This window comes from Electrophorus electricus, chromosome 3 (assembly GCF_041902795.1).
Source record: "Electrophorus electricus isolate QZ-2024a chromosome 3, ASM4190279v1, whole genome shotgun sequence".
Lineage (NCBI taxonomy): Eukaryota > Metazoa > Chordata > Actinopteri > Gymnotiformes > Gymnotidae > Electrophorus > Electrophorus electricus.
In genome coordinates this window covers 31,914,098-31,935,042 of record NC_137499.1, presented here as the reverse complement: position 1 = coordinate 31,935,042, position 20,945 = coordinate 31,914,098, and the positions used below count along the sequence as shown (strand labels likewise).

General features: G+C 40.3%; 15 non-coding genes across 15 annotated transcripts; all 15 read left to right on the top strand.

Moving 5' to 3' along the window:
• The first annotated feature begins 826 nt into the window (after positions 1-826).
• Positions 827-908, top strand: trnas-gcu (transfer RNA serine (anticodon GCU)). The gene has a single exon. It is a non-coding gene; the product is annotated as a tRNA-Ser (tRNA).
• A 1,366-nt stretch (positions 909-2,274) lies between these two features.
• Positions 2,275-2,356, top strand: trnas-gcu (transfer RNA serine (anticodon GCU)). Its single transcript has one exon. It is a non-coding gene; the product is annotated as a tRNA-Ser (tRNA).
• A 1,366-nt stretch (positions 2,357-3,722) lies between these two features.
• Positions 3,723-3,804, top strand: trnas-gcu (transfer RNA serine (anticodon GCU)). The gene has a single exon. It is a non-coding gene; the product is annotated as a tRNA-Ser (tRNA).
• A 1,366-nt stretch (positions 3,805-5,170) lies between these two features.
• On the top strand, positions 5,171-5,252 carry trnas-gcu (transfer RNA serine (anticodon GCU)). Its single transcript has one exon. It is a non-coding gene; the product is annotated as a tRNA-Ser (tRNA).
• Positions 5,253-6,618: 1,366 nt separating this feature from the next.
• On the top strand, positions 6,619-6,700 carry trnas-gcu (transfer RNA serine (anticodon GCU)). The gene has a single exon. It is a non-coding gene; the product is annotated as a tRNA-Ser (tRNA).
• A 1,366-nt stretch (positions 6,701-8,066) lies between these two features.
• trnas-gcu (transfer RNA serine (anticodon GCU)) lies at positions 8,067-8,148 on the top strand. The gene has a single exon. It is a non-coding gene; the product is annotated as a tRNA-Ser (tRNA).
• Positions 8,149-9,514: 1,366 nt separating this feature from the next.
• trnas-gcu (transfer RNA serine (anticodon GCU)) lies at positions 9,515-9,596 on the top strand. Its single transcript has one exon. It is a non-coding gene; the product is annotated as a tRNA-Ser (tRNA).
• A 1,366-nt stretch (positions 9,597-10,962) lies between these two features.
• Positions 10,963-11,044, top strand: trnas-gcu (transfer RNA serine (anticodon GCU)). The gene has a single exon. It is a non-coding gene; the product is annotated as a tRNA-Ser (tRNA).
• Positions 11,045-12,410: 1,366 nt separating this feature from the next.
• Positions 12,411-12,492, top strand: trnas-gcu (transfer RNA serine (anticodon GCU)). The gene has a single exon. It is a non-coding gene; the product is annotated as a tRNA-Ser (tRNA).
• Positions 12,493-13,858: 1,366 nt separating this feature from the next.
• On the top strand, positions 13,859-13,940 carry trnas-gcu (transfer RNA serine (anticodon GCU)). Its single transcript has one exon. It is a non-coding gene; the product is annotated as a tRNA-Ser (tRNA).
• A 709-nt stretch (positions 13,941-14,649) lies between these two features.
• On the top strand, positions 14,650-14,731 carry trnas-gcu (transfer RNA serine (anticodon GCU)). Its single transcript has one exon. It is a non-coding gene; the product is annotated as a tRNA-Ser (tRNA).
• Positions 14,732-16,097: 1,366 nt separating this feature from the next.
• On the top strand, positions 16,098-16,179 carry trnas-gcu (transfer RNA serine (anticodon GCU)). The gene has a single exon. It is a non-coding gene; the product is annotated as a tRNA-Ser (tRNA).
• A 1,366-nt stretch (positions 16,180-17,545) lies between these two features.
• On the top strand, positions 17,546-17,627 carry trnas-gcu (transfer RNA serine (anticodon GCU)). The gene has a single exon. It is a non-coding gene; the product is annotated as a tRNA-Ser (tRNA).
• A 1,366-nt stretch (positions 17,628-18,993) lies between these two features.
• trnas-gcu (transfer RNA serine (anticodon GCU)) lies at positions 18,994-19,075 on the top strand. Its single transcript has one exon. It is a non-coding gene; the product is annotated as a tRNA-Ser (tRNA).
• A 1,365-nt stretch (positions 19,076-20,440) lies between these two features.
• On the top strand, positions 20,441-20,522 carry trnas-gcu (transfer RNA serine (anticodon GCU)). The gene has a single exon. It is a non-coding gene; the product is annotated as a tRNA-Ser (tRNA).
• The last annotated feature ends 423 nt before the right edge of the window (positions 20,523-20,945 follow it).

The following is a 20,945-nucleotide window of genomic DNA, read 5'->3' as shown; positions in this document are numbered from 1 at the left end:
GATGGTGAAAGTAAAAGGATCATTAGTTGGCCCCCTTCTTAAATGGGCTGTAAAGCTAACGAATAAACAGAGTTTGCACATTGTACATGTCTTTGTATACAAAGTGCTGTTACAACGACAATCGTGGAAGAGAGTTTGAGTCGGTGGCTAGCGATTTCTTCAAGCTCAATATGCTAAATTGATCAGGGTCTACTGAAAATAAGGAATCAACAGGGCTGAAACAATGACATACCAGAGCAGAATAATAGCATTCCACTGCTGTTTTAAGGTTCATTCCCATGCTAATTGGCAAAACCTGTTTTCAGGTGCCCTAGACTAAATTGTAAATCTTCTACTCTTGAATTCAACTCAGTCCTTCAACCCTGACCAGGATGTTAAGGTGATGGGTAGGTAATCCTCTAACCTCTGCATGAGAATTTCTATGTTGAAAACGAGTTTGTCCTTGAACTGAACTTATATCCCCAAACAGTTGATGTGGTCACAGATATGTCAAAGTGAAGTATTGATAGTCCATTGTGTTCTGGACCTGTGTGTTTGAAACCCATCTTTGTCCACAAGGCTTTGTTTACATATTCTCAGAATGACTGGGCTTGTTGAGTTTGTATCCTTCTGAAGGCTGTTTTAAATCTCGATGACACCAATCAACTTGGCTGAACGGATGCTGAAAGTAAAAGGCTCATTAGTTGGCCCCCTTCGTAAATGGGCTGTAAAGCTAACGAATAAACAGAGTTTGCACAATGTACATGTCTTTGTATACAAAGTGCTGTTACAAGGCATACTGAATTTGTTTTCATCTTTTAATTTGCAGTTACAAAAAGTAAGATGTGACGAGGTGGCCGAGAGGTTAAGGCGATGGACTGCTAATCCATTGTGCTGTGCACGCGTGGGTTGGAATCCCACCTTCGTCGTTGATGCTAAAACAAGCTCTAGTCAGATGTGTGTACTCTAGATGGTTAAAGGCATAGTCTTATTGTTTGAGATGGGTCTGAATGCTTTTGGCTGGAATGATCAGGGTCTACTGAAAATAAGGAAACAACAGTGCTGAAACAATGACATACCAGTGCAGTGTAATAGCATTTAACTGCTGTTTTCAGGAGCCATAGACCAAATTGTTAATCTTCTACTCTTGAATTCAACTCAGTCCTTCAACCCTGACCTGGATGTTAGGGAGATTGGTAGGTAAACCTCTAACATCTGCATGAGAATTTCTATTGTGAACATGAGTTTGTCCTTGAACTGAACTTCTATCCCCAAACCGTTGATGTGGTCAGAGATATGTTAAAGTGAAGTATGGATAGTCCATTGTGTTCGGGACCTGTGTGTCTTTGAAACCCATCTTTGTCCCCAAAGCTTTGTTTACATATTCTCAGAATGACTGGGATTGTTGAGTTTGTATCCTTCTGAAGGCTGTTTTTAATCTCGATGACACCAATCAACTTGTCTGAACGGATGGTGAAAGTAAAAGGATCATTAGCTGGCCCCCTTCTTAAATGGGCTGTAAAGCTAACGAATAAACAGAGTTTGCACATTGTACATGTCTTTGTATACAAAGTGCTGTTACAACGACAATCGTGGAAGAGAGTTTGAGTCGGTGGCTAGCGATTTCTTCAAGCTCAATATGCTCAATTGATCAGGGTCTACTGAAAAGAAGAAATCAACAATACTGAAACAATGACATACCAGAGTAGAATAATAGCATTCCACTGCTGTTTTAAGGTTCAATCCCATGCTAATTGGCAAAACCTGTTTTCAGGTGCCCTAGACTAAATTGTAAATCTTCTACTCTTGAATTCAACTCAGTCCTTCAACCCTGACCAGGATGTTAAGGTGATGGGTAGGTAATCCTCTAACCTCTGCATGAGAATTTCTATGTTGAAAAAGAGTTTGTCCTTGAACTGAACTTATATCCCCAAACAGTTGATGTGGTCACAGATATGTCAAAGTGAAGTATTGATAGTCCATTGTGTTCTGGACCTGTGTGTTTGAAACCCATCTTTGTCCACAAGGCTTTGTTTACATATTCTCAGAATGACTGGGCTTGTTGAGTTTGTATCCTTCTGAAGGCTGTTTTAAATCTCGATGACACCAATCAACTTGGCTGAACGGATGCTGAAAGTAAAAGGCTCATTAGTTGGCCCCCTTCGTAAATGGGCTGTAAAGCTAACGAATAAACAGAGTTTGCACAATGTACATGTCTTTGTATACAAAGTGCTGTTACAAGGCATACTGAATTTGTTTTCATCTTTTAATTTGCAGTTAGAAAAAGTAAGATGTGACGAGGTGGCCGAGAGGTTAAGGCGATGGACTGCTAATCCATTGTGCTGTGCACGCGTGGGTTCGAATCCCACCTTCGTCGTTGATGCTAAAACAAGCTCTAGTCAGATGTGTGTACTCTAGATGGTTAAAAGCATAGTCTTATTGTTTGAGATGGGTCTGAATGCTTTTGGCTGGAATGATCAGGGTCTACTGAAAATAAGGAATCAACAGTGCTGAAACAATGACATACCAGTGCAGTGTAATAGCATTTAACTGCTGTTTTCAGGAGCCCTAGACCAAATTGTTAATCTTCTACTCTTGAATTCAACTCAGTCCTTCAACCCTGACCTGGATGTTAAGGACATGGGTAGGTAAACCTCTAACATCTGCATGAGAATTTCTATTATGAACATGAGTTTGTCCTTGAACTGAACTTCTATCCCCAAACCGTTGATGTGGTCAGAGATATGTTAAAGTGAAGTATGGATAGTCCATTGTGTTCGGGACCTGTGTGTCTTTGAAACCCATCTTTGTCCCCAAAGCTTTGTTTACATATTCTCAGAATGACTGGGATTGTTGAGTTTGTATCCTTCTGAAGGCTGTTTTAAATCTCGATGACACCAATCAACTTGTCTGAACGGATGGTGAAAGTAAAAGGATCATTAGTTGGCCCCCTTCTTAAATGGGCTGTAAAGCTAACGAATAAACAGAGTTTGCACATTGTACATGTCTTTGTATACAAAGTGCTGTTACAACGACAATCGTGGAAGAGAGTTTGAGTCGGTGGCTAGCGATTTCTTCAAGCTCAATATGCTAAATTGATCAGGGTCTACTGAAAATAAGGAATCAACAGGGCTGAAACAATGACATACCAGAGCAGAATAATAGCATTCCACTGCTGTTTTAAGGTTCATTCCCATGCTAATTGGCAAAACCTGTTTTCAGGTGCCCTAGACTAAATTGTAAATCTTCTACTCTTGAATTCAACTCAGTCCTTCAACCCTGACCAGGATGTTAAGGTGATGGGTAGGTAATCCTCTAACCTCTGCATGAGAATTTCTATGTTGAAAACGAGTTTGTCCTTGAACTGAACTTATATCCCCAAACAGTTGATGTGGTCACAGATATGTCAAAGTGAAGTATTGATAGTCCATTGTGTTCTGGACCTGTGTGTTTGAAACCCATCTTTGTCCACAAGGCTTTGTTTACATATTCTCAGAATGACTGGGCTTGTTGAGTTTGTATCCTTCTGAAGGCTGTTTTAAATCTCGATGACACCAATCAACTTGGCTGAACGGATGCTGAAAGTAAAAGGCTCATTAGTTGGCCCCCTTCGTAAATGGGCTGTAAAGCTAACGAATAAACAGAGTTTGCACAATGTACATGTCTTTGTATACAAAGTGCTGTTACAAGGCATACTGAATTTGTTTTCATCTTTTAATTTGCAGTTACAAAAAGTAAGATGTGACGAGGTGGCCGAGAGGTTAAGGCGATGGACTGCTAATCCATTGTGCTGTGCACGCGTGGGTTGGAATCCCACCTTCGTCGTTGATGCTAAAACAAGCTCTAGTCAGATGTGTGTACTCTAGATGGTTAAAGGCATAGTCTTATTGTTTGAGATGGGTCTGAATGCTTTTGGCTGGAATGATCAGGGTCTACTGAAAATAAGGAAACAACAGTGCTGAAACAATGACATACCAGTGCAGTGTAATAGCATTTAACTGCTGTTTTCAGGAGCCATAGACCAAATTGTTAATCTTCTACTCTTGAATTCAACTCAGTCCTTCAACCCTGACCTGGATGTTAGGGAGATTGGTAGGTAAACCTCTAACATCTGCATGAGAATTTCTATTGTGAACATGAGTTTGTCCTTGAACTGAACTTCTATCCCCAAACCGTTGATGTGGTCAGAGATATGTTAAAGTGAAGTATGGATAGTCCATTGTGTTCGGGACCTGTGTGTCTTTGAAACCCATCTTTGTCCCCAAAGCTTTGTTTACATATTCTCAGAATGACTGGGATTGTTGAGTTTGTATCCTTCTGAAGGCTGTTTTTAATCTCGATGACACCAATCAACTTGTCTGAACGGATGGTGAAAGTAAAAGGATCATTAGCTGGCCCCCTTCTTAAATGGGCTGTAAAGCTAACGAATAAACAGAGTTTGCACATTGTACATGTCTTTGTATACAAAGTGCTGTTACAACGACAATCGTGGAAGAGAGTTTGAGTCGGTGGCTAGCGATTTCTTCAAGCTCAATATGCTCAATTGATCAGGGTCTACTGAAAAGAAGAAATCAACAATACTGAAACAATGACATACCAGAGTAGAATAATAGCATTCCACTGCTGTTTTAAGGTTCAATCCCATGCTAATTGGCAAAACCTGTTTTCAGGTGCCCTAGACTAAATTGTAAATCTTCTACTCTTGAATTCAACTCAGTCCTTCAACCCTGACCAGGATGTTAAGGTGATGGGTAGGTAATCCTCTAACCTCTGCATGAGAATTTCTATGTTGAAAAAGAGTTTGTCCTTGAACTGAACTTATATCCCCAAACAGTTGATGTGGTCACAGATATGTCAAAGTGAAGTATTGATAGTCCATTGTGTTCTGGACCTGTGTGTTTGAAACCCATCTTTGTCCACAAGGCTTTGTTTACATATTCTCAGAATGACTGGGCTTGTTGAGTTTGTATCCTTCTGAAGGCTGTTTTAAATCTCGATGACACCAATCAACTTGGCTGAACGGATGCTGAAAGTAAAAGGCTCATTAGTTGGCCCCCTTCGTAAATGGGCTGTAAAGCTAACGAATAAACAGAGTTTGCACAATGTACATGTCTTTGTATACAAAGTGCTGTTACAAGGCATACTGAATTTGTTTTCATCTTTTAATTTGCAGTTAGAAAAAGTAAGATGTGACGAGGTGGCCGAGAGGTTAAGGCGATGGACTGCTAATCCATTGTGCTGTGCACGCGTGGGTTCGAATCCCACCTTCGTCGTTGATGCTAAAACAAGCTCTAGTCAGATGTGTGTACTCTAGATGGTTAAAAGCATAGTCTTATTGTTTGAGATGGGTCTGAATGCTTTTGGCTGGAATGATCAGGGTCTACTGAAAATAAGGAATCAACAGTGCTGAAACAATGACATACCAGTGCAGTGTAATAGCATTTAACTGCTGTTTTCAGGAGCCCTAGACCAAATTGTTAATCTTCTACTCTTGAATTCAACTCAGTCCTTCAACCCTGACCTGGATGTTAAGGACATGGGTAGGTAAACCTCTAACATCTGCATGAGAATTTCTATTATGAACATGAGTTTGTCCTTGAACTGAACTTCTATCCCCAAACCGTTGATGTGGTCAGAGATATGTTAAAGTGAAGTATGGATAGTCCATTGTGTTCGGGACCTGTGTGTCTTTGAAACCCATCTTTGTCCCCAAAGCTTTGTTTACATATTCTCAGAATGACTGGGATTGTTGAGTTTGTATCCTTCTGAAGGCTGTTTTAAATCTCGATGACACCAATCAACTTGTCTGAACGGATGGTGAAAGTAAAAGGATCATTAGTTGGCCCCCTTCTTAAATGGGCTGTAAAGCTAACGAATAAACAGAGTTTGCACATTGTACATGTCTTTGTATACAAAGTGCTGTTACAACGACAATCGTGGAAGAGAGTTTGAGTCGGTGGCTAGCGATTTCTTCAAGCTCAATATGCTAAATTGATCAGGGTCTACTGAAAATAAGGAATCAACAGGGCTGAAACAATGACATACCAGAGCAGAATAATAGCATTCCACTGCTGTTTTAAGGTTCATTCCCATGCTAATTGGCAAAACCTGTTTTCAGGTGCCCTAGACTAAATTGTAAATCTTCTACTCTTGAATTCAACTCAGTCCTTCAACCCTGACCAGGATGTTAAGGTGATGGGTAGGTAATCCTCTAACCTCTGCATGAGAATTTCTATGTTGAAAACGAGTTTGTCCTTGAACTGAACTTATATCCCCAAACAGTTGATGTGGTCACAGATATGTCAAAGTGAAGTATTGATAGTCCATTGTGTTCTGGACCTGTGTGTTTGAAACCCATCTTTGTCCACAAGGCTTTGTTTACATATTCTCAGAATGACTGGGCTTGTTGAGTTTGTATCCTTCTGAAGGCTGTTTTAAATCTCGATGACACCAATCAACTTGGCTGAACGGATGCTGAAAGTAAAAGGCTCATTAGTTGGCCCCCTTCGTAAATGGGCTGTAAAGCTAACGAATAAACAGAGTTTGCACAATGTACATGTCTTTGTATACAAAGTGCTGTTACAAGGCATACTGAATTTGTTTTCATCTTTTAATTTGCAGTTACAAAAAGTAAGATGTGACGAGGTGGCCGAGAGGTTAAGGCGATGGACTGCTAATCCATTGTGCTGTGCACGCGTGGGTTGGAATCCCACCTTCGTCGTTGATGCTAAAACAAGCTCTAGTCAGATGTGTGTACTCTAGATGGTTAAAGGCATAGTCTTATTGTTTGAGATGGGTCTGAATGCTTTTGGCTGGAATGATCAGGGTCTACTGAAAATAAGGAAACAACAGTGCTGAAACAATGACATACCAGTGCAGTGTAATAGCATTTAACTGCTGTTTTCAGGAGCCATAGACCAAATTGTTAATCTTCTACTCTTGAATTCAACTCAGTCCTTCAACCCTGACCTGGATGTTAGGGAGATTGGTAGGTAAACCTCTAACATCTGCATGAGAATTTCTATTGTGAACATGAGTTTGTCCTTGAACTGAACTTCTATCCCCAAACCGTTGATGTGGTCAGAGATATGTTAAAGTGAAGTATGGATAGTCCATTGTGTTCGGGACCTGTGTGTCTTTGAAACCCATCTTTGTCCCCAAAGCTTTGTTTACATATTCTCAGAATGACTGGGATTGTTGAGTTTGTATCCTTCTGAAGGCTGTTTTTAATCTCGATGACACCAATCAACTTGTCTGAACGGATGGTGAAAGTAAAAGGATCATTAGCTGGCCCCCTTCTTAAATGGGCTGTAAAGCTAACGAATAAACAGAGTTTGCACATTGTACATGTCTTTGTATACAAAGTGCTGTTACAACGACAATCGTGGAAGAGAGTTTGAGTCGGTGGCTAGCGATTTCTTCAAGCTCAATATGCTCAATTGATCAGGGTCTACTGAAAAGAAGAAATCAACAATACTGAAACAATGACATACCAGAGTAGAATAATAGCATTCCACTGCTGTTTTAAGGTTCAATCCCATGCTAATTGGCAAAACCTGTTTTCAGGTGCCCTAGACTAAATTGTAAATCTTCTACTCTTGAATTCAACTCAGTCCTTCAACCCTGACCAGGATGTTAAGGTGATGGGTAGGTAATCCTCTAACCTCTGCATGAGAATTTCTATGTTGAAAAAGAGTTTGTCCTTGAACTGAACTTATATCCCCAAACAGTTGATGTGGTCACAGATATGTCAAAGTGAAGTATTGATAGTCCATTGTGTTCTGGACCTGTGTGTTTGAAACCCATCTTTGTCCACAAGGCTTTGTTTACATATTCTCAGAATGACTGGGCTTGTTGAGTTTGTATCCTTCTGAAGGCTGTTTTAAATCTCGATGACACCAATCAACTTGGCTGAACGGATGCTGAAAGTAAAAGGCTCATTAGTTGGCCCCCTTCGTAAATGGGCTGTAAAGCTAACGAATAAACAGAGTTTGCACAATGTACATGTCTTTGTATACAAAGTGCTGTTACAAGGCATACTGAATTTGTTTTCATCTTTTAATTTGCAGTTAGAAAAAGTAAGATGTGACGAGGTGGCCGAGAGGTTAAGGCGATGGACTGCTAATCCATTGTGCTGTGCACGCGTGGGTTCGAATCCCACCTTCGTCGTTGATGCTAAAACAAGCTCTAGTCAGATGTGTGTACTCTAGATGGTTAAAGGCATAGTCTTATTGTTTGAGATGGGTCTGAATGCTTTTGGCTGGAATGATCAGGGTCTACTGAAAATAAGGAATCAACAGTGCTGAAACAATGACATACCAGTGCAGTGTAATAGCATTTAACTGCTGTTTTCAGGTGCCCTAGACCAAATTGTAAATCTTCTACTCTTGAATTCAACTCAGTCCTTCAACCCTGACCTGGATGTTAAGGAGATGGGTAGGTAAACCTCTAACATCTGCATGAGAATTTCTATTGTGAACATGAGTTTGTCATTGAACTGAACTTCTATCCCCAAACAGTTGATGTGGTCACAGATATGTTAAAGTGAAGTATGGATAGTCCATTGTGTTCGGGACCTGTGTGTCTTTGAAACCCATCTTTGTCCACAAGGCTTTGTTTACATATTCTCAGAATGACTGGGCTTGTTGAGTTTTTATGCTTCTGAAGGCTGTTTTAAATCTCGATGACACCTATCAACTTGTCTGAACGGATACTGAAAGTAAAAGGATCATTAGTTGGCCCCCTTCTTAAATGGGCTGTAAAGCTAACGAATAAATAGAGTTTGCACAATGTACATGTCTTTGTATACAAAGTGCTGTTACAAGGACAATCGTGGAGGAGAGTTTGAGTCGGTGGCTAGCGATTTCTTCAAGCTCAATATACTCAATTGATCAGGGTCTACTGAAAATAAGAAACCAACAATGCTGAAACAATGACATACCAGAGCAGAATAATAGCATTCCACTGCTGTTTTAAGGTTCAATCCCATGCTAATTGGCAAAACCTGTTTTCAGGTGCCCTAGACTAAATTGTAAATCTTCTACTCTTGAATTCAACTCAGTCCTTCAACCCTGACCAGGATGTTAAGGTGATGGGTAGGTAATCCTCTAACCTCTGCATGAGAATTTCTATGTTGAAAACGAGTTTGTCCTTGAACTGAACTTATATCCCCAAACAGTTGATGTGGTCACAGATATGTCAAAGTGAAGTATTGATAGTCCATTGTGTTCTGGACCTGTGTGTTTGAAACCCATCTTTGTCCACAAGGCTTTGTTTACATATTCTCAGAATGACTGGGCTTGTTGAGTTTGTATCCTTCTGAAGGCTGTTTTAAATCTCGATGACACCAATCAACTTGGCTGAACGGATGCTGAAAGTAAAAGGCTCATTAGTTGGCCCCCTTCGTAAATGGGCTGTAAAGCTAACGAATAAACAGAGTTTGCACAATGTACATGTCTTTGTATACAAAGTGCTGTTACAAGGCATACTGAATTTGTTTTCATCTTTTAATTTGCAGTTAGAAAAAGTAAGATGTGACGAGGTGGCCGAGAGGTTAAGGCGATGGACTGCTAATCCATTGTGCTGTGCACGCGTGGGTTCGAATCCCACCTTCGTCGTTGATGCTAAAACAAGCTCTAGTCAGATGTGTGTACTCTAGATGGTTAAAGGCATAGTCTTATTGTTTGAGATGGGTCTGAATGCTTTTGGCTGGAATGATCAGGGTCTACTGAAAATAAGGAATCAACAGTGCTGAAACAATGACATACCAGTGCAGTGTAATAGCATTTAACTGCTGTTTTCAGGTGCCCTAGACCAAATTGTAAATCTTCTACTCTTGAATTCAACTCAGTCCTTCAACCCTGACCTGGATGTTAAGGAGATGGGTAGGTAAACCTCTAACATCTGCATGAGAATTTCTATTGTGAACATGAGTTTGTCATTGAACTGAACTTCTATCCCCAAACAGTTGATGTGGTCACAGATATGTTAAAGTGAAGTATGGATAGTCCATTGTGTTCGGGACCTGTGTGTCTTTGAAACCCATCTTTGTCCACAAGGCTTTGTTTACATATTCTCAGAATGACTGGGCTTGTTGAGTTTTTATGCTTCTGAAGGCTGTTTTAAATCTCGATGACACCTATCAACTTGTCTGAACGGATACTGAAAGTAAAAGGATCATTAGTTGGCCCCCTTCTTAAATGGGCTGTAAAGCTAACGAATAAATAGAGTTTGCACAATGTACATGTCTTTGTATACAAAGTGCTGTTACAAGGACAATCGTGGAGGAGAGTTTGAGTCGGTGGCTAGCGATTTCTTCAAGCTCAATATACTCAATTGATCAGGGTCTACTGAAAATAAGAAACCAACAATGCTGAAACAATGACATACCAGAGCAGAATAATAGCATTCCACTGCTGTTTTAAGGTTCAATCCCATGCTAATTGGCAAAACCTGTTTTCAGGTGCCCTAGACTAAATTGTAAATCTTCTACTCTTGAATTCAACTCAGTCCTTCAACCCTGACCAGGATGTTAAGGTGATGGGTAGGTAATCCTCTAACCTCTGCATGAGAATTTCTATGTTGAAAACGAGTTTGTCCTTGAACTGAACTTATATCCCCAAACAGTTGATGTGGTCACAGATATGTCAAAGTGAAGTATTGATAGTCCATTGTGTTCTGGACCTGTGTGTTTGAAACCCATCTTTGTCCACAAGGCTTTGTTTACATATTCTCAGAATGACTGGGCTTGTTGAGTTTGTATCCTTCTGAAGGCTGTTTTAAATCTCGATGACACCAATCAACTTGGCTGAACGGATGCTGAAAGTAAAAGGCTCATTAGTTGGCCCCCTTCGTAAATGGGCTGTAAAGCTAACGAATAAACAGAGTTTGCACAATGTACATGTCTTTGTATACAAAGTGCTGTTACAAGGCATACTGAATTTGTTTTCATCTTTTAATTTGCAGTTACAAAAAGTAAGATGTGACGAGGTGGCCGAGAGGTTAAGGCGATGGACTGCTAATCCATTGTGCTGTGCACGCGTGGGTTGGAATCCCACCTTCGTCGTTGATGCTAAAACAAGCTCTAGTCAGATGTGTGTACTCTAGATGGTTAAAGGCATAGTCTTATTGTTTGAGATGGGTCTGAATGCTTTTGGCTGGAATGATCAGGGTCTACTGAAAATAAGGAAACAACAGTGCTGAAACAATGACATACCAGTGCAGTGTAATAGCATTTAACTGCTGTTTTCAGGAGCCATAGACCAAATTGTTAATCTTCTACTCTTGAATTCAACTCAGTCCTTCAACCCTGACCTGGATGTTAGGGAGATTGGTAGGTAAACCTCTAACATCTGCATGAGAATTTCTATTGTGAACATGAGTTTGTCCTTGAACTGAACTTCTATCCCCAAACCGTTGATGTGGTCAGAGATATGTTAAAGTGAAGTATGGATAGTCCATTGTGTTCGGGACCTGTGTGTCTTTGAAACCCATCTTTGTCCCCAAAGCTTTGTTTACATATTCTCAGAATGACTGGGATTGTTGAGTTTGTATCCTTCTGAAGGCTGTTTTTAATCTCGATGACACCAATCAACTTGTCTGAACGGATGGTGAAAGTAAAAGGATCATTAGCTGGCCCCCTTCTTAAATGGGCTGTAAAGCTAACGAATAAACAGAGTTTGCACATTGTACATGTCTTTGTATACAAAGTGCTGTTACAACGACAATCGTGGAAGAGAGTTTGAGTCGGTGGCTAGCGATTTCTTCAAGCTCAATATGCTCAATTGATCAGGGTCTACTGAAAAGAAGAAATCAACAATACTGAAACAATGACATACCAGAGTAGAATAATAGCATTCCACTGCTGTTTTAAGGTTCAATCCCATGCTAATTGGCAAAACCTGTTTTCAGGTGCCCTAGACTAAATTGTAAATCTTCTACTCTTGAATTCAACTCAGTCCTTCAACCCTGACCAGGATGTTAAGGTGATGGGTAGGTAATCCTCTAACCTCTGCATGAGAATTTCTATGTTGAAAAAGAGTTTGTCCTTGAACTGAACTTATATCCCCAAACAGTTGATGTGGTCACAGATATGTCAAAGTGAAGTATTGATAGTCCATTGTGTTCTGGACCTGTGTGTTTGAAACCCATCTTTGTCCACAAGGCTTTGTTTACATATTCTCAGAATGACTGGGCTTGTTGAGTTTGTATCCTTCTGAAGGCTGTTTTAAATCTCGATGACACCAATCAACTTGGCTGAACGGATGCTGAAAGTAAAAGGCTCATTAGTTGGCCCCCTTCGTAAATGGGCTGTAAAGCTAACGAATAAACAGAGTTTGCACAATGTACATGTCTTTGTATACAAAGTGCTGTTACAAGGCATACTGAATTTGTTTTCATCTTTTAATTTGCAGTTAGAAAAAGTAAGATGTGACGAGGTGGCCGAGAGGTTAAGGCGATGGACTGCTAATCCATTGTGCTGTGCACGCGTGGGTTCGAATCCCACCTTCGTCGTTGATGCTAAAACAAGCTCTAGTCAGATGTGTGTACTCTAGATGGTTAAAGGCATAGTCTTATTGTTTGAGATGGGTCTGAATGCTTTTGGCTGGAATGATCAGGGTCTACTGAAAATAAGGAATCAACAGTGCTGAAACAATGACATACCAGTGCAGTGTAATAGCATTTAACTGCTGTTTTCAGGTGCCCTAGACCAAATTGTAAATCTTCTACTCTTGAATTCAACTCAGTCCTTCAACCCTGACCTGGATGTTAAGGAGATGGGTAGGTAAACCTCTAACATCTGCATGAGAATTTCTATTGTGAACATGAGTTTGTCATTGAACTGAACTTCTATCCCCAAACAGTTGATGTGGTCACAGATATGTTAAAGTGAAGTATGGATAGTCCATTGTGTTCGGGACCTGTGTGTCTTTGAAACCCATCTTTGTCCACAAGGCTTTGTTTACATATTCTCAGAATGACTGGGCTTGTTGAGTTTTTATGCTTCTGAAGGCTGTTTTAAATCTCGATGACACCTATCAACTTGTCTGAACGGATACTGAAAGTAAAAGGATCATTAGTTGGCCCCCTTCTTAAATGGGCTGTAAAGCTAACGAATAAATAGAGTTTGCACAATGTACATGTCTTTGTATACAAAGTGCTGTTACAAGGACAATCGTGGAGGAGAGTTTGAGTCGGTGGCTAGCGATTTCTTCAAGCTCAATATACTCAATTGATCAGGGTCTACTGAAAATAAGAAACCAACAATGCTGAAACAATGACATACCAGAGCAGAATAATAGCATTCCACTGCTGTTTTAAGGTTCAATCCTATGCTAATTGGCAAAACCTGTTTTCAGGTGCCCTAGACTAAATTGTAAATCTTCTACTCTTGAATTCAACTCAGTCCTTCAACCCTGACCAGGATATTAAGGTGATGGTTAGGTAATCCTCTAACCTCTGCATGAGAATTTCTATGTTGAACATGAGATTGTCCTTGAACTGAACTTATATCCCCAAACAGTTGATGTGGTCACAGATATGTCAAAGTGAAGTATGAATAGTCCATTGTGTTCTGGACCTGTGTGTTTGAAACCCATCTTTGTCCACAAGGATTTGTTTACATATTCTCAGAATGACTGGGCTTGTTGAGTTTGTATCCTTCTGAAGGCTGTTTTAAATCTCGATGACACCAATCAACTTGGCTGAACGGATGCTGAAAGTAAAAGGCTCATTAGTTGGCCCCCTTCGTAAATGGGCTGTAAAGCTAACGAATAAACAGAGTTTGCACAATGTACATGTCTTTGTATACAAAGTGCTGTTACAAGGCATACTGAATTTGTTTTCATCTTTTAATTTGCAGTTAGAAAAAGTAAGATGTGACGAGGTGGCCGAGAGGTTAAGGCGATGGACTGCTAATCCATTGTGCTGTGCACGCGTGGGTTCGAATCCCACCTTCGTCGTTGATGCTGAAACAAGCTCTAGTCAGATGTGTGTACTCTAGATGGTTAAAGGCATAGTCTTATTGTTTGAGATGGGTCTGAATGCTTTTGGCTGGAATGATCAGGGTCTACTGAAAATAAGGAAACAACAGTGCTGAAACAATGACATACCAGTGCAGTGTAATAGCATTTAACTGCTGTTTTCAGGAGCCATAGACCAAATTGTTAATCTTCTACTCTTGAATTCAACTCAGTCCTTCAACCCTGACCTGGATGTTAGGGAGATTGGTAGGTAAACCTCTAACATCTGCATGAGAATTTCTATTGTGAACATGAGTTTGTCCTTGAACTGAACTTCTATCCCCAAACCGTTGATGTGGTCAGAGATATGTTAAAGTGAAGTATGGATAGTCCATTGTGTTCGGGACCTGTGTGTCTTTGAAACCCATCTTTGTCCCCAAAGCTTTGTTTACATATTCTCAGAATGACTGGGATTGTTGAGTTTGTATCCTTCTGAAGGCTGTTTTAAATCTCGATGACACCAATCAACTTGGCTGAACGGATGCTGAAAGTAAAAGGCTCATTAGTTGGCCCCCTTCGTAAATGGGCTGTAAAGCTAACGAATAAACAGAGTTTGCACAATGTACATGTCTTTGTATACAAAGTGCTGTTACAAGGCATACTGAATTTGTTTTCATCTTTTAATTTGCAGTTAGAAAAAGTAAGATGTGACGAGGTGGCCGAGAGGTTAAGGCGATGGACTGCTAATCCATTGTGCTGTGCACGCGTGGGTTCGAATCCCACCTTCGTCGTTGATGCTGAAACAAGCTCTAGTCAGATGTGTGTACTCTAGATGGTTAAAGGCATAGTCTTATTGTTTGAGATGGGTCTGAATGCTTTTGGCTGGAATGATCAGGGTCTACTGAAAATAAGGAAACAACAGTGCTGAAACAATGACATACCAGTGCAGTGTAATAGCATTTAACTGCTGTTTTCAGGAGCCATAGACCAAATTGTTAATCTTCTACTCTTGAATTCAACTCAGTCCTTCAACCCTGACCTGGATGTTAGGGAGATTGGTAGGTAAACCTCTAACATCTGCATGAGAATTTCTATTGTGAACATGAGTTTGTCCTTGAACTGAACTTCTATCCCCAAACCGTTGATGTGGTCAGAGATATGTTAAAGTGAAGTATGGATAGTCCATTGTGTTCGGGACCTGTGTGTCTTTGAAACCCATCTTTGTCCCCAAAGCTTTGTTTACATATTCTCAGAATGACTGGGATTGTTGAGTTTGTATCCTTCTGAAGGCTGTTTTTAATCTCGATGACACCAATCAACTTGTCTGAACGGATGGTGAAAGTAAAAGGATCATTAGTTGGCCCCCTTCTTAAATGGGCTGTAAAGCTAACGAATAAACAGAGTTTGCACATTGTACATGTCTTTGTATACAAAGTGCTGTTACAACGACAATCGTGGAAGAGAGTTTGAGTCGGTGGCTAGCGATTTCTTCAAGCTCAATATGCTCAATTGATCAGGGTCTACTGAAAAGAAGAAATCAACAATACTGAAACAATGACATACCAGAGCAGAATAATAGCATTCCACTGCTGTTTTAAGGTTCAATCCCATGCTAATTGGCAAAACCTGTTTTCAGGTGCCCTAGACTAAATTGTAAATCTTCTACTCTTGAATTCAACTCAGTCCTTCAACCCTGACCAGGATATTAAGGTGATGGTTAGGTAATCCTCTAACCTCTGCATGAGAATTTCTATGTTGAACATGAGATTGTCCTTGAACTGAACTTATATCCCCAAACAGTTGATGTGGTCACAGATATGTCAAAGTGAAGTATGAATAGTCCATTGTGTTCTGGACCTGTGTGTTTGAAACCCATCTTTGTCCACAAGGCTTTGTTTACATATTCTCAGAATGACTGGGCTTGTTGAGTTTGTATCCTTCTGAAGGCTGTTTTAAATCTCGATGACACCAATCAACTTGGCTGAACGGATGCTGAAAGTAAAAGGCTCATTAGTTGGCCCCCTTCGTAAATGGGCTGTAAAGCTAACGAATAAACAGAGTTTGCACAATGTACATGTCTTTGTATACAAAGTGCTGTTACAAGGCATACTGAAATTGTTTTCATCTTTTAATTTGCAGTTAGAAAAAGTAAGATGTGATGAGGTGGCCGAGAGGTTAAGGCGATGGACTGCTAATCCATTCTGCTGTGCACGCGTGGGTTCGAATCCCACCTTCGTCGTTGATGCTAAAACAAGCTCTAGTCAGATGTGTGTACTCTAGATGGTTAAAGGCATAGTCTTATTGTTTGAGATGGGTCTGAATGCTTTTGGCTGGAATGATCAGGGTCTACTGAAAATAAGGAATCAACAGTGCTGAAACAATGACATACCAGTGCAGTGTAATAGCATTTAACTGCTGTTTTCAGGTGCCCTAGACCAAATTGTAAATCTTCTACTCTTGAATTCAACTCAGTCCTTCAACCCTGACCTGGATGTTAAGGAGATGGGTAGGTAAACCTCTAACATCTGCATGAGAATTTCTATTGTGAACATGAGTTTGTCATTGAACTGAACTTCTATCCCCAAACAGTTGATGTGGTCACAGATATGTTAAAGTGAAGTATGGATAGTCCATTGTGTTCGGGACCTGTGTGTCTTTGAAACCCATCTTTGTCCACAAGGCTTTGTTTACATATTCTCAGAATGACTGGGCTTGTTGAGTTTTTATGCTTCTGAAGGCTGTTTTAAATCTCGATGACACCTATCAACTTGTCTGAACGGATACTGAAAGTAAAAGGATCATTAGTTGGCCCCCTTCTTAAATGGGCTGTAAAGCTAACGAATAAATAGAGTTTGCACAATGTACATGTCTTTGTATACAAAGTGCTGTTACAAGGACAATCGTGGAGGAGAGTTTGAGTCGGTGGCTAGCGATTTCTTCAAGCTCAATATACTCAATTGATCAGGGTCTACTGAAAATAAGAAACCAACAATGCTGAAACAATGACATACCAGAGCAGAATAATAGCATTCCACTGCTGTTTTAAGGTTCAATCCCATGCTAATTGGCAAAACCTGTTTTCAGGTGCCCTAGACTAAATTGTAAATCTTCTACTCTTGAATTCAACTCAGTCCTTCAACCCTGACCAGGATATTAAGGTGATGGTTAGGTAATCCTCTAACCTCTGCATGAGAATTTCTATGTTGAACATGAGATTGTCCTTGAACTGAACTTATATCCCCAAACAGTTGATGTGGTCACAGATATGTCAAAGTGAAGTATGAATAGTCCATTGTGTTCTGGACCTGTGTGTTTGAAACCCATCTTTGTCCACAAGGATTTGTTTACATATTCTCAGAATGACTGGGCTTGTTGAGTTTGTATCCTTCTGAAGGCTGTTTTAAATCTCGATGACACCAATCAACTTGGCTGAACGGATGCTGAAAGTAAAAGGCTCATTAGTTGGCCCCCTTCGTAAATGGGCTGTAAAGCTAACGAATAAACAGAGTTTGCACAATGTACATGTCTTTGTATACAAAGTGCTGTTACAAGGCATACTGAAATTGTTTTCATCTTTTAATTTGCAGTTAGAAAAAGTAAGATGTGACGAGGTGGCCGAGAGGTTAAGGCGATGGACTGCTAATCCATTGTGCTGTGCACGCGTGGGTTCGAATCCCACCTTTGTCGTTGATGCTAAAACAAGCTCTAGTCAGATGTGTGTACTCTAGATGGTTAAAGGCATAGTCTTATTGTTTGAGATGGGTCTGAATGCTTTTGGCTGGAATGATCAGGGTCTACTGAAAATAAGGAATCAACAGTGCTGAAACAATGACATACCAGTGCAGTGTAATAGCATTTAACTGCTTTTTTCAGGTGCCCTAGACCAAATTGTAAATCTTCTACTCTTGAATTCAACTCAGTCCTTCAACCCTGACCTGGATGTTAAGGAGATGGGTAGGTAAACCTCTAACATCTGCATGAGAATTTCTATTGTGAACATGAGTTTGTCATTGAACTGAACTTCTATCCCCAAACAGTTGATGTGGTCACAGATATGTTAAAGTGAAGTATGGATAGTCCATTGTGTTCGGGACCTGTGTGTCTTTGAAACCCATCTTTGTCCACAAGGCTTTGTTTACATATTCTCAGAATGACTGGGCTTGTTGAGTTTTTATGCTTCTGAAGGCTGTTTTAAATCTCGATGACACCTATCAACTTGTCTGAACGGATACTGAAAGTAAAAGGATCATTAGTTGGCCCCCTTCTTAAATGGGCTGTAAAGCTAACGAATAAATAGAGTTTGCACAATGTACATGTCTTTGTATACAAAGTGCTGTTACAAGGACAATCGTGGAGGAGAGTTTGAGTCGGTGGCTAGCGATTTCTTCAAGCTCAATATACTCAATTGATCAGGGTCTACTGAAAATAAGAAACCAACAATGCTGAAACAATGACATACCAGAGCAGAATAATAGCATTCCACTGCTGTTTTAAGGTTCAATCCCATGCTAATTGGCAAAACCTGTTTTCAGGTGCCCTAGACTAAATTGTAAATCTTCTACTCTTGAATTCAACTCAGTCCTTCAACCCTGACCAGGATGTTAAGGTGATGGGTAGGTAATCCTCTAACCTCTGCATGAGAATTTCAATGTTGAAAACGAGTTTGTCCTTGAACTGAACTTATATCCCCAAACAGTTGATGTGGTCACAGATATGTCCAAGTGAAGTATTGATAGTCCATTGTGTTCTGGACCTGTGTGTTTGAAACCCATCTTTGTCCACAAGGCTTTGTTTACATATTCTCAGAATGACTGGGCTTGTTGAGTTTGTATCCTTCTGAAGGCTGTTTTAAATCTCGATGACACCAATCAACTTGGCTGAACGGATGCTGAAAGTAAAAGGCTCATTAGTTGGCCCCCTTCGTAAATGGGCTGTAAAGCTAACGAATAAACAGAGTTTGCACAATGTACATGTCTTTGTATACAAAGTGCTGTTACAAGGCATACTGAATTTGTTTTCATCTTTTAATTTGCGGTTAGAAAAAGTAAGATGTGACGAGGTGGCCGAGAGGTTAAGGTGATGGACTGCTAATCCATTGTGCTGTGCACGTATGGGTTGGAATCCCACCTTTGTCGTTGATGCTAAAACAAGCTCTAGTCAGATGTGTGTACTCTAGATGGTTAAAGGCATAGTCTTATTGTTTGAGATGGGTCTGAATGCTTTTGGCTGGAATGATCAGGGTCTACTGAAAATAAGGAAACAACAGTGCTGAAACAATGACATACCAGTGCAGTGTAATAGCATTTAACTGCTGTTTTCAGGAGCCATAGACCAAATTGTTAATCTTCTACTCTTGAATTCAACTCAGTCCTTCAACCCTGACCTGGATGTTAGGGAGATTGGTAGGTAAACCTCTAACATCTGCATGAGAATTTCTATTGTGAACATGAGTTTGTCCTTGAACTGAACTTCTATCCCCAAACCGTTGATGTGGTCAGAGATATGTTAAAGTGAAGTATGGATAGTCCATTGTGTTCGGGACCTGTGTGTCTTTGAAACCCATCTTTGTCCCCAAAGCTTTGTTTACATATTCTCAGAATGACTGGGATTGTTGAGTTTGTATCCTTCTGAAGGCTGTTTTTAATCTCGATGACACCTATCAACTTGTCTGAACGGATGGTGAAAGTAAAAGGATCATTAGCTGGCCCCCTTCTTAAATGGGCTGTAAAGCTAACGAATAAACAGAGTTTGCACATTGTACATGTCTTTGTATACAAAGTGCTGTTACAACGACAATCGTGGAAGAGAGTTTGAGTCGGTGGCTAGCGATTTCTTCAAGCTCAATATACTCAATTGATCAGGGTCTACTGAAAATAAGAAACCAACAATGCTGAAACAATGACATACCAGAGCAGAATAATAGCATTCCACTGCTGTTTTAAGGTTCAATCCCATGCTAATTGGCAAAACCTGTTTTCAGGTGCCCTAGACTAAATTGTAAATCTTCTACTCTTGAATTCAACTCAGTCCTTCAACCCTGACCAGGATGTTAAGGTGATGGGTAGGTAATCCTCTAACCTCTGCATGAGAATTTCTATGTTGAAAACGAGTTTGTCCTTGAACTGAACTTATATCCCCAAACAGTTGATGTGGTCACAGATATGTCAAAGTGAAGTATTGATAGTCCATTGTGTTCTGGACCTGTGTGTTTGAAACCCATCTTTGTCCACAAGGCTTTGTTTACATATTCTCAGAATGACTGGGCTTGTTGAGTTTGTATCCTTCTGAAGGCTGTTTTAAATCTCGATGACACCAATCAACTTGGCTGAACGGATGCTGAAAGTAAAAGGCTCATTAGTTGGCCCCCTTCGTAAATGGGCTGTAAAGCTAACGAATAAACAGAGTTTGCACAATGTACATGTCTTTGTATACAAAGTGCTGTTACAAGGCATACTGAATTTGTTTTCATCTTTTAATTTGCAGTTAGAAAAGTAAGATTTGACGAGGTGGCCGAGAGGTTAAGGCGATGGACTGCTAATCCATTGTGCTGTGCACGCGTGGGTTCGAATCCCACCTTCGTCGTTGATGCTAAAACAAGCTCTAGTCAGATGTGTGTACTCTAGATGGTTAAAGGCATAGTCTTATTGTTTGAGATGGGTCTGAATGCTTTTGGCTGGAATGATCAGGGTCTACTGAAAATAAGGAAACAACAGTGCTGAAACAATGACATACCAGTGCAGTGTAATAGCATTTAACTGCTGTTTTCAGGAGCCATAGACCAAATTGTTAATCTTCTACTCTTGAATTCAACTCAGTCCTTCAACCCTGACCTGGATGTTAGGGAGATTGGTAGGTAAACCTCTAACATCTGCATGAGAATTTCTATTGTGAACATGAGTTTGTCCTTGAACTGAACTTCTATCCCCAAACCGTTGATGTGGTCAGAGATATGTTAAAGTGAAGTATGGATAGTCCATTGTGTTCGGGACCTGTGTGTCTTTGAAA